Source organism: Pinus tabuliformis, chromosome 4_2 (assembly GCF_031772625.1).
Source record: "Pinus tabuliformis cultivar Carrire ecotype Pingquan chromosome 4_2, CPIR1, whole genome shotgun sequence".
Lineage (NCBI taxonomy): Eukaryota > Viridiplantae > Streptophyta > Pinopsida > Pinales > Pinaceae > Pinus > Pinus tabuliformis.
In genome coordinates this window covers 887,239,356-887,253,463 of record NC_142304.1, presented here as the reverse complement: position 1 = coordinate 887,253,463, position 14,108 = coordinate 887,239,356, and the positions used below count along the sequence as shown (strand labels likewise).

At 33.3% G+C, this 14,108-nt stretch overlaps 1 pseudogene; it reads right to left on the bottom strand.

Annotated features, from left to right (window-relative positions):
- Positions 1-3,571: 3,571 nt before the first annotated feature.
- On the bottom strand, positions 3,572-4,660 carry LOC149172542 (leucine-rich repeat receptor-like serine/threonine-protein kinase BAM2 pseudogene; annotated as a pseudogene).
- Between the last annotated feature and the right edge of the window lie 9,448 nt (positions 4,661-14,108).

Sequence of the window (14,108 nt, the reverse complement as noted above, 5' to 3'; positions counted from 1 at the left end):
ACATGGTCTTCATTATGGCATCCTTTAAACTAGTTGACCTACCTGCTCCCTCTAAGCTAGGAACTCTTTTGGTCATCATACATGGTTCTAGATGTCAATGAAAATTATCCCTCTTGAGCACAAATCACTCTAGAAGAATCCTCTTGTCTCAATCTTTGCTTTGTTCTTCACAATGGTTTCATCTACTACCAAATCCTTTGAAACCTTTACAATGTACCTACAACCCTCATTAAGATGTCATGGAATAAATGATTATAAACTAGCAAAAGGAAATAAATACAAGAAGATAACTAATAATAAAACAATAATAATCAAGGAAGAGAGATATAAAGTACTTATATTTTGATGATTGCAGGGTATTTTAAACTCCCTCTTGATCATTGTCTTCTTGAATGAACGAAATCCATTTGCAATTTCATCATCCTCATAATCAACATGTTGTTTTCCTTTTCTTTCTTGCATGAGCTAGGATTTATTCTTTCAGCAGAAACATCGATTTAGGTATAACTCTAGGGTTTTATCCACAATATCTAGGGTTTTCTTATCAAAGAATTATATATTTCTAGGGTTTATAAATCAGTTCTTCCAATAAGGGATCATAGTACAAGTTTTATGACTTCCCTTGTTTTATGTGAGAGGCCCCTCCAGCCCCCTCTTTCTCCTAGCCTACTTGCAGAAATCAAAGATCTATTTTCAATTTTATCAACGTAGTAAAGCATGTCTTTATCATTAATTGCTAATGATTTTGTAGTGTCATTCTTATATTTCTTCTAATGTGGATTCTCATCATCACCATTTCCTTTCCTCTTCTTATCGCCCTTCCCTTCAGTGCATTTATTTTTATAATGACCCAATTTGTGGCAAATGAAAACATTAAACATCCTTATTTTGAGGGGTTGGTCTTCTACATGCATTCCTTTGATTTTTTCTAAAATTTCTCCTTCCTCTACGATTTTAAGAGTGGGTTCTAAATGCTTGAGAGTGATCATCTTGAGGTCTTGGAATCTTCCCCTTTAAGAAAAGTCTAGATTCTTCTTGGGTACATGAGGTTCATAGATCCTCAAAACTTGGAATATTTTCTGTGTCACAAATACTAGATGCAAACGAGTCCCATGAGTTAGGAAAACCATTAAGTGTTATAGTCGCAAGTTCTTTATTAAAAAGAATTTCATTAATTTATTGAAGTTGATCTCTTAGATGAGATATCCCCATAAAATATGAGGCCACAATATTATCTCTTGTCATTTTAACATCACGAAGCTCATTCTTCAAATACATTACTTAACCAATGTTGTTGATGGCATATAATCCAACCAGGGCATCATACACCTTCTTTGAAGTGTTAATATTTGAGACATATGGAATCAAATGATCTTTAATAGAATCCACAATAATACTCATGGTTGTGATGGCATCCTTTATGCAAATTTTTTTCCCTTCATTATCTGAAGGTTTAGTAACATTGCCCATCACAATATCCAAAACATCATTGTTTGCAAGAATGAGGTTAATCTTTGTTTTCCAAGCCCTGAAATTTTTAGATCCTTCCAACTTGTTCTCTAACTTCATAAAGGAACCCATGGTTATAGATAAACAATCAAATTGCAGATGTAGGTCTCTTCAAAAGTGATCTCAATGCCCTTTTCTTCACCAAAACTCTCACACTATGTTGATTTTTCAAGTGCAATAGATACAAGCACTAATTTGCGAAAACTAATAATTAGTTCTAATGATACAGATATTATTTTAGCACTTTTAGTTTATCATTAACCAATTACACTTTAGAAATTCAACCATAAGAGCAATAGGAAAGTAGAGATAATAATGCACAAACACAACGCAAGATTTACCATAGGAAAACCCAACAACATTTTCCTTAGATAAATTCTTTAGTTCAACAAGAGATACATCTATTTCTTCTAGTCAAATACAAAGTCAAAATGGCCAGCGATACAACCCTAGTCAAAGTTCCCACAATAGTCGACTCTAGTAAGTCATGTGAACTTCCTGTTAGTCATGCACACATTTTGTTACTCATGCACACTTCTTGTGACTAATGTGTAGTTCTTGTGACTCACGCACACTTCTTGTTCCCTCTCTCCTTTACATAGATAAACAAAAGAATAGATGTGTGATCTGAATTACTTGTCAAGAGAAGGAGGTTGAGTGCCTTATTTATAATCTTTTGGGAGGTTGAATGGGTGTCACTTCAACTGGGGTCGATTTGACTTGATGGAGGGCCAACTTGGTTATCTTGGAGCCAAAAAATTGAAAATTTTCTCTTTTGAAACTAACATGAAGAACATGTGTTATATTTATCATTACATATATTTTAAGGGCTAAAGTATTAATTATGAAGGCAGACCATAGGTATAGAATTCAACAAAATATACTTGTAATTTGGATGTTAGGCCAATTTTCATATGCAACGTTATATTTGTTTTTGTACCTCTTGGGTTTGAACCGAAACTGTTGCTTAATGGAAACAATTCCATAATTTTTGTGTTACTGAATGCCTCAAATTGTTTGTTAAAGTCTTATACCTCACAATTGCTACGAGCCAAATCAACCCTCTACTAGTTAGGTCAGATATCAGATCGCCGATAGTCTATCGTATGAAAAAAAAATCAATTTTTCTTTTCACGGAGAGAAATGAATAAATCACCAAGTCATTAACAAATTCAGAGTAGTGGGTGAATTCCTGGATGATAACCAATATTGTTTTATCACACATCTACTTGGAAGTATCAACATGTCAATTGTCAGCATGATAGCATATGTTGATCTTGAATAGTGCTGACTTCTTAGAGTTAGGAAAATTTATTAGTGAGACTACAAAAAATGGAATTAAAATTGAAATAAGACATCAAGTATTTACAAATTAATTTTTTTAATTCCAATAAAAATGTATTATTCATTTCTAAAGTTTAACATTAAAATTTACATAAATCAAAACTAAACTATCAGCAATCAAATCACAAATGGATTAATAGAATCCTACCAATAACAATACATATACAACTATTCACAAAACTTTTATCAAAATAAAAAATATAAAAATAATTCATATACTATGTCTTGATATTTTATTTTTTAATAAAAAGAATTATATTTATTTTTAAATTAATTAAAAATATCATATTTAAATTTAGATGATGACGTTACATTATTTTATTAATATAAATATCACACTCCAATTTCGAATCTTGGGTTTTATGGTAACCATTTTTATATGCCAACATGCTCATATCTAGTAAATAAATTCAATATAATATTGATCACTTAAACCGAAACTTCAAAGTCATTGTTACATAATCTTAGTAGTATATTATTAAAACGTGGGAAACCTTTCAATTATTTTTTTATTGATCAAAATAGGGATCAGATTCCATAACCTTTCCATAAAATGAACCGCCTTATCGTGAGTTTAGACGGAGGGAGGATGTCACCCTTGATGGACAATGACGTCTCTTACATTTCTCCTTTTGGTCACATGGGAATGTGAAAATTAACGTCCGTTACCTTTCTTTCTTTGGTCACATGAGATAAACGTCAAAATTATTGTCTTTGGTCAGTATGTCAGTATGTACACTATTTCGCGCATGGTGGGTCTGTGGACAGGTTGCTCCTGTGTGCACAGTATAGCTACGAAGAATATATGCATCGCCTCTTCCTCAGGAACGTTATTGAGTCTGCCATCAATAATCTTCATAACTTCTTCTCTTTTCCAGCTCGTCATCTTCTTCGCCCACCCTCTTAGGTTCATGCCCTCTTCATATTCACTTTCATCCACTGATTTCTTGCCAGTGATCAGCTCAAGCAGAACCACTCCGAAGCTATACACATCGCTCTTCTCGTCCACTTTCAGTGTGTACCCGTACTCTGTGTAAATTCAGGAATTAAAATTAAGAATTTGGCCCCAAAATTAAAAGGTAGGGAAAATGTGAAACAGCAATTTACCTGGAGCTATGTAGCCGAAGGTGCCTGCTACTGAAGAAATGCTTTTCAATGCACCGGATTGATGCAAGATCTTGGCGAGGCCGAAATCTGCAACACGGGCTTCAAAGTTGGAGTCAAGAAGAATATTAGTGGATTTCACGTCACGATGAAGGATGAGCGGTTGGCAATCATGGTGAAGATAGCACAAACCCTTGGCAGCTTCCACTGCGATTTTGTATCTAGTTTGCCAATACAAATCCCCACCATTGTTTCCATGAAGCAGCTCCCCCAGGCTTCCATTACTCATGTATTCATACACCAGGAGATTAGTGTCGTGGCTGCAGATAATGGCCAACAATCTGACTATGTGCCGATGGCGGATTTTTCCCAGTGTGTTGATCTCCGCAGAGAAACCACGATCATTTGAAGAGGCTGTAGTACCCATTAATTTCTTCACTGCAATCTGTTGGCCATCAGGCATTATACCTTTATACACAACTCCCGCTCCTCCTTTGCCGATCATGTTCTCTTCTTTTACGCATTCCAACACCTGGCCGATCTCAAAGTTGATATTGTGGAAGATGGTCATATTCCAGGACCTGGCGTCGCGGTTTTCCTCGATGGCTGTTGCCTTAGATTTGGCTACACAAAATGTTAACACTAGAGAGCAGAAGAGTATAACTCCCGGAGCTAAGAGAACACAAACAAGTCCAACCCCCATGTGTGCTGACCTGCAATGGATGATTCTACGATATTGACAACGCTGCAACAAAAAAGAGGTCTAACAACTACAATCTAAAACTACAAGAATAGCAAAGATGGTGCAGACCACGACAGACAGCAGAGACAGAGCATAGGCGTGGTAACAAGAGAATGGGATGTAGATGCTGACCTTAATGCAACGCGGTTGCAGAGGAATGGCAACTACGAGAGAGCAGAAAAGCAGAGGTCACAACAGATTGGCTCTTGATCCTGAAAACGGTAGAGACCAGAGACACCCAAAATCAATACGAAAGAGGAGCCAGCGGAGCTGTCACCCGATAAAGAAAGGCATTGAGAACATGGGTGGTAGGTAGTATGGATTAAACCAAAGGGACAGTAGGTAGTAGGTAGTATAGGAGGAATGGTCTGGACAGTTATTTTTTTGGGAATTTGGGAAAAAAAATTAAAAATTATATTTAAATTATATTTTTTTTAAATGAAAAATGGATTTAGTATTATCAAAACTTTTTAAAATACTTATAATCTTGAAATTAAAAAATCTCCACTAAAATTTATCAAAATATTATCTAAATTTTAATGATTGAACAAAAAATTAGTATGGTTAGACCATGGCAAACAGAACTGAGGAGTTGATTGAGAAAAAATCAGTATAGTTAGACCATGGCAAACAGAACTGACGAGTTGAAAGCGTACTGGATCCCAGTCCCAAACCTCTGAGCTTAATTCTATTGCAAATTCTCAGAATATTCCAGACAGATGTGAGTGCCATCAAAAAATTTACTGCACCGACTAAAGAAAAGCAATCAGAAAACGCGCTAAAGAAAAGCAGTCAGAGAACGCGCTAAAGAAAAGCAGTGAGAAAATGGGTAGTAAGTACGGCGGATTAAACAACAACTCACCAGTTTTGCCTGCACCGACTTAACGCGCTAAAGAAAAGCAATCAGAAAACGCGCTAAAGAAAAGCAGTCAGAAAAGGCAAGTACTATTTTGTAGATTATTGCAACATTAATGTGGTTTGATATGAGGTCCTATAAGACATTACAACACACCGTTTTTTTTCTTTTCTCTCTCATCACCGCGCGGCATGTTGTAATGTCTTATATCGGCCTCATGTCAGGCCACATTAATGTTGCAATAGTCTATGAAATAGCACTTGCGGTCAGAAAATGGGTAGTAAGTAGGACAGATTAAACAACTCACTAGTTGCAAACGTTGTACGTCCCAAACAGGTTCACACTTGTTTCATCTTTCGCCCTAATCGAAGTAGAGCATTAAGCGCAAAATTAAAATGTGAAGGCATAAACACTGTCCCTAATCTTTCGCCCGAATGAATTACATGATGAAAAAGAAAATTATATGTTTCATAAACAACGTCCCTAACCTTTCGCCCGACTTACATCATGAAAAACACATGTTATATGTTTCACTCTTTTTAAAGTAGAAACTCCTCTATATTTTTAGCGTAAAAGTCAATCTTTAAAAACAACTAAAAGTTTATGTTTCACGGAGAAATTCCTCTATATTTTCCCAGTCAACGTCAATCTTTAAAATATGCTTTTATAACTGAAAATTAAGATTTTCAAACGATCTGGACACAAAATTTTTAAGAGATGCAGATATGTCACAAAATTTTTAAGAGATGCAGATATGTAGTATAGTTTAGTCAAAATGAACTTCGCTGATATGATTATTTTAATTAATAGTGGAAAAAGATAAAACACTTTAAAAATATATACGTTCAATGAAAATGTAGGATAAATAATAAACATTTTTATATGATAATAATAAACTATATTAAATAATGAATCTATACTAATTATATATTAATTATAATTAAATTTATTAAATAATGAATCTATACTTATGAGGATAATTCTAGATAGAGGAGGAATGTCTTGTTATAGAGTTTTATGAACCCAATGTTTCGGACTCACTTCCATCATCAAGGATGCTTTAATAGATATTTTGAAGATATTAATGATGTATCCATGAGTTGTATTTGAGTATATATATAGATTGTGAAAGAAATAATATAAGAAATTTGGTTGGCCATTATTTGATTAGTTTGTTAATATTTAGATTTTTTTTAATTAATTTCTTAATTATTTATTATTTAATTAATTTGTTTAATTAATTATTTCTTATATTAATTAAACAAAAAAATTAATTAATTAATTAATTAAAAAATGGATTAATTAATTAATTAATTTTATTATTTATTATTTATTATTTATTAAATTAATTACTTTATTTATTAATCTTTTATTATTTAATTATTTAACTTGTTTAATTAATTAATTAATTAGTTTAATTAATTAAATAATTAGTTTAATTAATTAATTAATTAATTAATTTGTTTAATTCTCTTTTCTTTTCTTTTTTATACATCTATTTATTTGTTTCATTTTTATTAATAATTCTTAATTTTAGGTTCCTAAATGGAATGTCATATAGAATTTAAACCTTTAAAGATTTGGTGAGTTAATTTACTATAATTTTATATATAATTTTCTAGTGTTAATTTCTAATTATTTTAATTTGAGTTATTACGACTATATGCTTAATTTAAATTCATATGTTACTATAATATTATAATTGAATTGTTTTTATAATTTTTTAATATATACTATTATATTTAATTTGTAAAAAATTAATTAAATTATATATATATATATATATATGGCCAAAAAGTTCCATCCAATTACAAATAAATTTTGACTAAAAAGTTTAACTCTTTGTTTCTCAGTAAATAAAATAGAATTTTTACCCAAAGAAAATTGAAAACCAATTACAGTGTAAAGTTTTAATTATTTTATCTCATTAATATGGTAAGAAAATGTATATAGTTGGTTTTTATATCAAACAATACTCTTAATTTGACTACAATTTGGAAAATACATCTAAAAATCACATTATTTAACCCCCTGATATGAACCCAATATACCTTCCTAATTTAAAAAACCCCTACTTTCACTAGATACATTTTTTATGCCTTTTTATATATTTTCATTAACTTTGAACTTCATTTTTTATACCTACCAATATAAAAATCCTTTAGCCCCTATTATATGCTCAATATATTATGTCATTTTGTCCTAGATATGGTATTGCTCCCCAGTGAAAGCCCTGGTGGAATTTTTAAATAGTTTGCATCATAATAAAAGTTGATAGTTATATAACTAATATATATTTCATTTTAATCACAAATGTAACAAATATAGAGAGATCAAATCCCTTTAGGTGCAAACGCTTTTTACAATGCAAAATTTAAAAGATTTGCACCTCCAAAAATTTGATCTCTCTTGATACTTCATAAATCATGGTGTATATATATATATATATATATATATATATATATATCAAATTGCATAAATGGATTCAACTCCTTGAAAATCCCTTGGATATTTGGATTGTGTAAACTACATAGCATAAACATGCAATTCCAACCAACATCTTTTTGATTAAAAAATAACCATTAGAAAAAGGCCAAAATGTAAAATAATGATACTTGAAAAGTTATAACCATAAGATTTTATTTTTTCAATTGCTTTATATTATATATTGAAGGTTTTCTTTTCATTTGTTTTTATTTTGAGTGACTTGTATTGCCTTATAAATTATGGAGTACAAAATTATTAAAAAATCTTTTGTCAATCTCTCGCTAGGGAGACTAGACCAAAGCCAAATGTTCATTTTTCGTAGAGAGGCGAGAGATAATAGAGTATTGAGATAGTAAAAAATTAACATGCAAAAACTGAAAAGTTCGCCTAACCAACCTTAGAAGTCTACAATAGGAACCAAAAACCAATAGAACAAAAGAATGGCAACCTGCATGGAATCTTTATTGTCACCTATACTGCCTCTAGCTAGGGGTGGGATGCCAAGATGTTGTTCAGTGCATTCCATCCTTCGATATAGGTCCTCCGTATGGCAATGAATATGCTCAAGTGAATGGATGAATTTGATCGATGTTCGTGCCAATCCAATAAGGTTTTTCCAAAGAGGAATTTCATGTGCCGATACAAATCAACTATGTGCATATCCTAGTTGACATGTCTGTGGGTGTGCCTAATGTCAAGTACCGAGTCTGCCATCTCAACAAGTACCTTAATGCCTAAGAGCTAGAGCCTATGAGAGGTTCCTTCCTCATCAATATGGGTTAGTTCCTCTTGGATGGGGCTCGAAGTGTGTTTGTGAAAACATGCAACAATTTCCTCCAAGTTGTGGTGCATAGGTGCGTTGCCCCAGTGGGCCCACTCTTGATAGTAAGATGCACCCATATGGACGTGGTTTGCACGTTGGCAAGGCATGCAGGAGAGGTACAAAACGAGAAGAAGGTAGAGGGCTAAGGGAGGGGAGATAGGAACAACAAAATATACAAGTGGAGGCCATGTAGCAGAGACACGGGTGAAAGAGATTGAGTGATAATAGCCATGGCTAAGGGAAATCATTAGCAACATCCAACGCAAGAAAGAAGGAAGTTGGCTTGAGATAGGCATGGCAAAGATTATAAAATCAATGAAAAAGAAGACAAATGGTTAAGGTCCTGTTGTAGTGAAAAATCAACTTCTCCATTTTTGCCTTATTTATTTCAAATAATGGGGACCCTTTCCATAAATTTTTGGCTAAATCAACTTTTTAATATTTTTTTTGGTTAAGTGTCTTACAAGTTTGCCAATTTTTCATTTTCATCAGATTTCTATTTTGATTGCTTAAGTGAGTTCGAATTTTCGTTAGCTTTCTATTGATACTTGTTTCATCTTATTTCGTTACATGGTTTACAAATGGTGCAATAAATTCGTAATTGATTGTAAATATTAATTCCTAGCTGATTTTTATTAATTATTTCATTTTTCACTGATGGTCCTACAAAATCACCTAGCCAAATTGTAGAACAATGAAAATTATGTGTTTTTGGAATCTTGGTAATTGATTCCACTTCCCAATCTTAAAAGGAATTACCGGACCTGAAATCTCAAAATTACAAAGTAGTTGTATTTCACATTTTAGATTTTTAATTACCAAGTGACTGTAATCTATAATGGATGAGTACCACTCAAAGTGGGCCCCACTTCACCTCACTTCCTCCTTTACTCTTTTATAAAAGTTTCCATGAAAAAATCTCCATAAAAGCCCCAATGAAAAAATCCCGATAAAAATTCTGATAAAAAAAAATCCCGATATAAAAAAGAAAAACCAAATATATATAAAAAAAAAAAAAAAAAACCGATATATAAAAGTTATGATATCAGATATCAGATATCGGCATTTTGTTTATGTCATAGGTTTTGTGTTTTAAAAAAAACACCGGTCTGCAATGTTTCCTTATGTCTCCCTCACGTAATCGGCCCCTCCTTTGATTTTCGATCCATCCTATGGATCCAAAGACACTTCGAATTTTTTATTCGATCCACGGATTATGGATCTCAAAACCACATGTTAAGTTTTTTAAATGAAATTATAATTTTATTATATTTTAAATTATATGTTTAATATATTTCATTTTAGTTTTAATATATTTTAATTAATTCATTTAAATTTTGTTTTAAATGGTGTACAATTAGTTTGTAATTAATTTAATTTAATTTTGTAATTATAATTAAATTATTGATGATGATGATGATGATGATGGTGGTGGTGGTGGTGGTTAACGTCCATTAAGACCAAACTTTGGTCTATTGGACCTAGAGAAACAAATTATTTAGTTTGATTTAAGGTTTTATTCACTGTAATTTTGACATTGTAAAAGGCTAGGAAGGTCAGTATTGCGACAAAGATTATGAAACTGAGATCTAATGTGGTTGTACGCGGGGCACTCTAAGAGGAAGTGGTTTTCATCCTCAATGTTCCTATTATCACAGAGATGGCAGATTCTTTCCGTCCAAGGTGTTTTAGGAACTGTCCAACGACCTGTTTCACCATGGAGCTCATGAGAGTTCGTTCTAAACTTTGCTAAATTAATTTTCTTCTTTGAGCTAGCTAAAACAGAGAGAAACTTTTAATCTTCTAGGGTGGGGTTGATGACCTTCTTATAATAACTCAATTTTCTTTTAGTAGCTAAATCTTTCTCATGCCACATTTTTTCTTTGAACTTAGAAATAACAATATTTTTAATGTTATTAATGTTTTGCAATGCATCATTCTCGTTGATCTCCCAATGGTTCATCCAAGCCCTCATGTCTTTATACCACCCCTGTTTGAGCCTTAGATGGTTTTGGCTAGAATTTAAAGCTAGCTTGGAAAGTCTATGATCTCCTATGTTATTGAGCTTGTGCTTGTACAATAGAAGCCTACTCATAGCTAGACTTTTGATAGGGGAAAGACTTACTTCTATAAGGAGAATAGGGTAGGGTGTATTACTTTTAATTTTCGGGTTATATGTTATAAAGCGCTTCTGGATTTGCTCAATCTTTCTCCACGATTCTCTAGAGATGCTGCAACCCCAAACCTCACATCCATATAAGATAATAGGAGTGACTAAAGTTTCAAAGAGGAACTTCTTTTTATCCCACATTACGAGGTTTGTCGTTTTCCAGTTGAGTTTGTGATGAATATCAATTCCAAGGTACTTGTAAGAATATACTTCCTCCAAGTTATTATTGTCATATATAAAATTAGCGTAGGTGTCCTTGGATTTGATAATCATAACTTTTGTTTTGTCAGTGTTAACAGTCATACCCATGGTAGAGCAAAAATCCGTAAGAATTCTAAGCTGTTTATCAAGATCAGATGGACACCTTGCGAGGAGAACAATATCGTTAGCATAGAGAAGAAGGATGACGACTAGCCCAACTAAGAGCATGCCAGCACATCCCGCTTCCTCTAAATGACCTTCGAGCTTGTCAATGTAAATTCCAAATAGGGTAGGGGAGAGGGGGCAACCTTGTTTAACTCCAATATTACACTTAATATCTTTCGACCACCCCTCATTGCATTTTATCTTGGAAATTACATTCTCGTATAATCTAATAGCGGCAATTCTCAACTCAAAAGGAACCTTTAGCTCTTGTAATCTATTCAAAGGTTATTTCTAGGAACCATATTGAAAGCCTTTCTAAAGTCCACAAAGCAACAAAAGAGATTGAATTTATCATTGCGACATTCCTCCACAATGATTCTAAGCCTAATGAGGTGGTCTGTTGTTGAGTGATGCCTTCTATAACCTGCTTGGCCTTTAGCCCGCTTATCTTCACTTTCAAGCCATATGCTCAACTTCTTTTCCAAAATACTACCATATAACTTAGCTAAGAGAGGGCTGACCATAATTGTCCGATAATTAGAGGGGTTATTTGTGTCCCCATTTTTAAAAATAGGGATAATGAGGCTCTCAGTCCATAACTTAGGGAACCCTTGCTTGATAGCTAGATTGAAAAGCTTGCGGATGTGGGGGATGAGGACAGGGCTTCCAATTTTTAATATTTCTGCCTGGTAACCTTCATTGTCCTTAGCTTTCCAATTAGCCAGGCGCCCAACCCCAAAACCAATGTCTTCTAGAGAGAAGACTTCTTTCGTTGTGGGCAAGGTTTCAAAGTTATTCATGATATTTGGAGATTCATAGAGCTTTTTAAGATAGGAATTCCAATCGTGTAAAGCAATTTTATTATTATCTTTAGATTTCCTAGTCAGGATCTGCCTCCAAAATTTCTTAGGAGCTACCTTAGAGAGGTGTAAGAGATTCTCTTGTCTTTTACGAATGTATTGCCTCTTTTTTCTTTTAGTTAGGGCTTTGTATATTTTTATCTGGTCCTTTTTAAGAGATTCATCAACAACTTCCTTAATAGCTCTCCTCGCATTCTTACAGTCTTTGTCATACCATGCGTTGGTTTTTCTATTTCTTTTATTAGTTGAAACTTCAATTGAGAACTTATTAATAGAATATGAGAGGGTTGTAGTAAAATTATGGTAGAGGTCTTCTATGTTGCCTATGCTAGATAAAGGAAGCAAATTAGTTTTTAATTCTTTTAGAAAGAGATCGTTTTTATTTTTATCAAATATTAAATTCTTTTAGCTATAAGTATTATTTTTTATGGGATCCCTATGCATGAAAAAGTTGAGAGTTATAAGTAAAGGCCTATGATCAGAGTCAGGCTCGTGGTCGTTTAAGATGTCAAGATTTATTATTTCGTTATATAAAGGGAGATCAGAAATAACATAATCTACCACACTGCTACCAAGCCCATGGATACAGGTCATCTGGCTAGAATTGGGCCACTTCTTTAGACCGTTACAAATTATGAGATCCTGAGCACTACAAAGCTTGACTAGCTCCGACCCAAACAGATTCTCCCCGAGGTCTTCAGAGCTTCTTTTGTACCTACTAGCCAGAGTAGGGTCTTCGTCCAACCAAAGAGGATTAGGGTTTGAATGATTGCTTAGAATAATAGCTTTCTTGCTTGAAGTTCGAGCATTAAAGTCACCTATTAAATGGATATTACATTCATTCCTTAGGCTAGAAATATCATTCTCCAAACCAATGTAAGGACTATTTTTATCTAGATTCTTCTTCTTATAAAAGTTAGAATTGGTGGGGGGAAAATAACATATTGCTATGTAGGTCTTTTTATTATTAATGTCAGTGATCTCTATCCAACTATATTGGTTGTAAGGGTCGTTTTTATAAATCCTAGCATGGGGGGAGATGTTCTTTTTAATGTAACAAGCTATTCCCCCAATGCCTCTACGAGAGGATCGCTTGTTCTAGGTAGACCATAGCGTAAAGCCATTTATGTTAGGGACCTTAGATTCTTCGTGCTCCCAAGTTTCAACAAGAAAAATAATATCAACATCATTTGAGATCCAGCTTAGCTTGGGGCCTTTGTTCCATGGAAAGCCTCGGCAATTCCAAGAAAGAATATGGAGCATGTTGAATTGCTATTTAGTACTATCTTTTTGGTTTCTATCTCGAATAAAGGCTTTTCTATTTCTGATTATTGCCCATTTTCCTTCCTTTCTAGCTTCTTTTACCTTTTGAACCTCCTTTCTTAATTCCGCTTGATCTTCTGGGATGAGATCTTCATTTATAAATATTCATGTTCCTTTTAGACTTGAGGTTTTGCTAAGTATGTCATACTTATGATCTGCGGAGCTCACCTTTATTCGGATTAGTCTTCCTTTATTTTCAGTTACTTTCCCCAACCTTGTTGCTTCTGTGAGACACGTTGTTTCAATTTGTAATTTATTATGTAGTTCTGTCTTGGTTATGACTAAAGTATCCTCATTTACCTCCTCTTTTAAACTGAAGATTATAAGGTTCAAGGCCATTTTGTTACGCTCATGGTCTAATTCTATTAATTTGTTCATTTCATCTTTAATTGGTTTGATATCTAATTTATCTACCACATTATTTAGGGTGAGGCGGCTATTAAATTTTTCTTCTAGATTTTTAATCATGTCCTTCATCTTAAGGCTCTCTAGAGCATCTCCTTGCTGGGATGTATGGTTTGTAT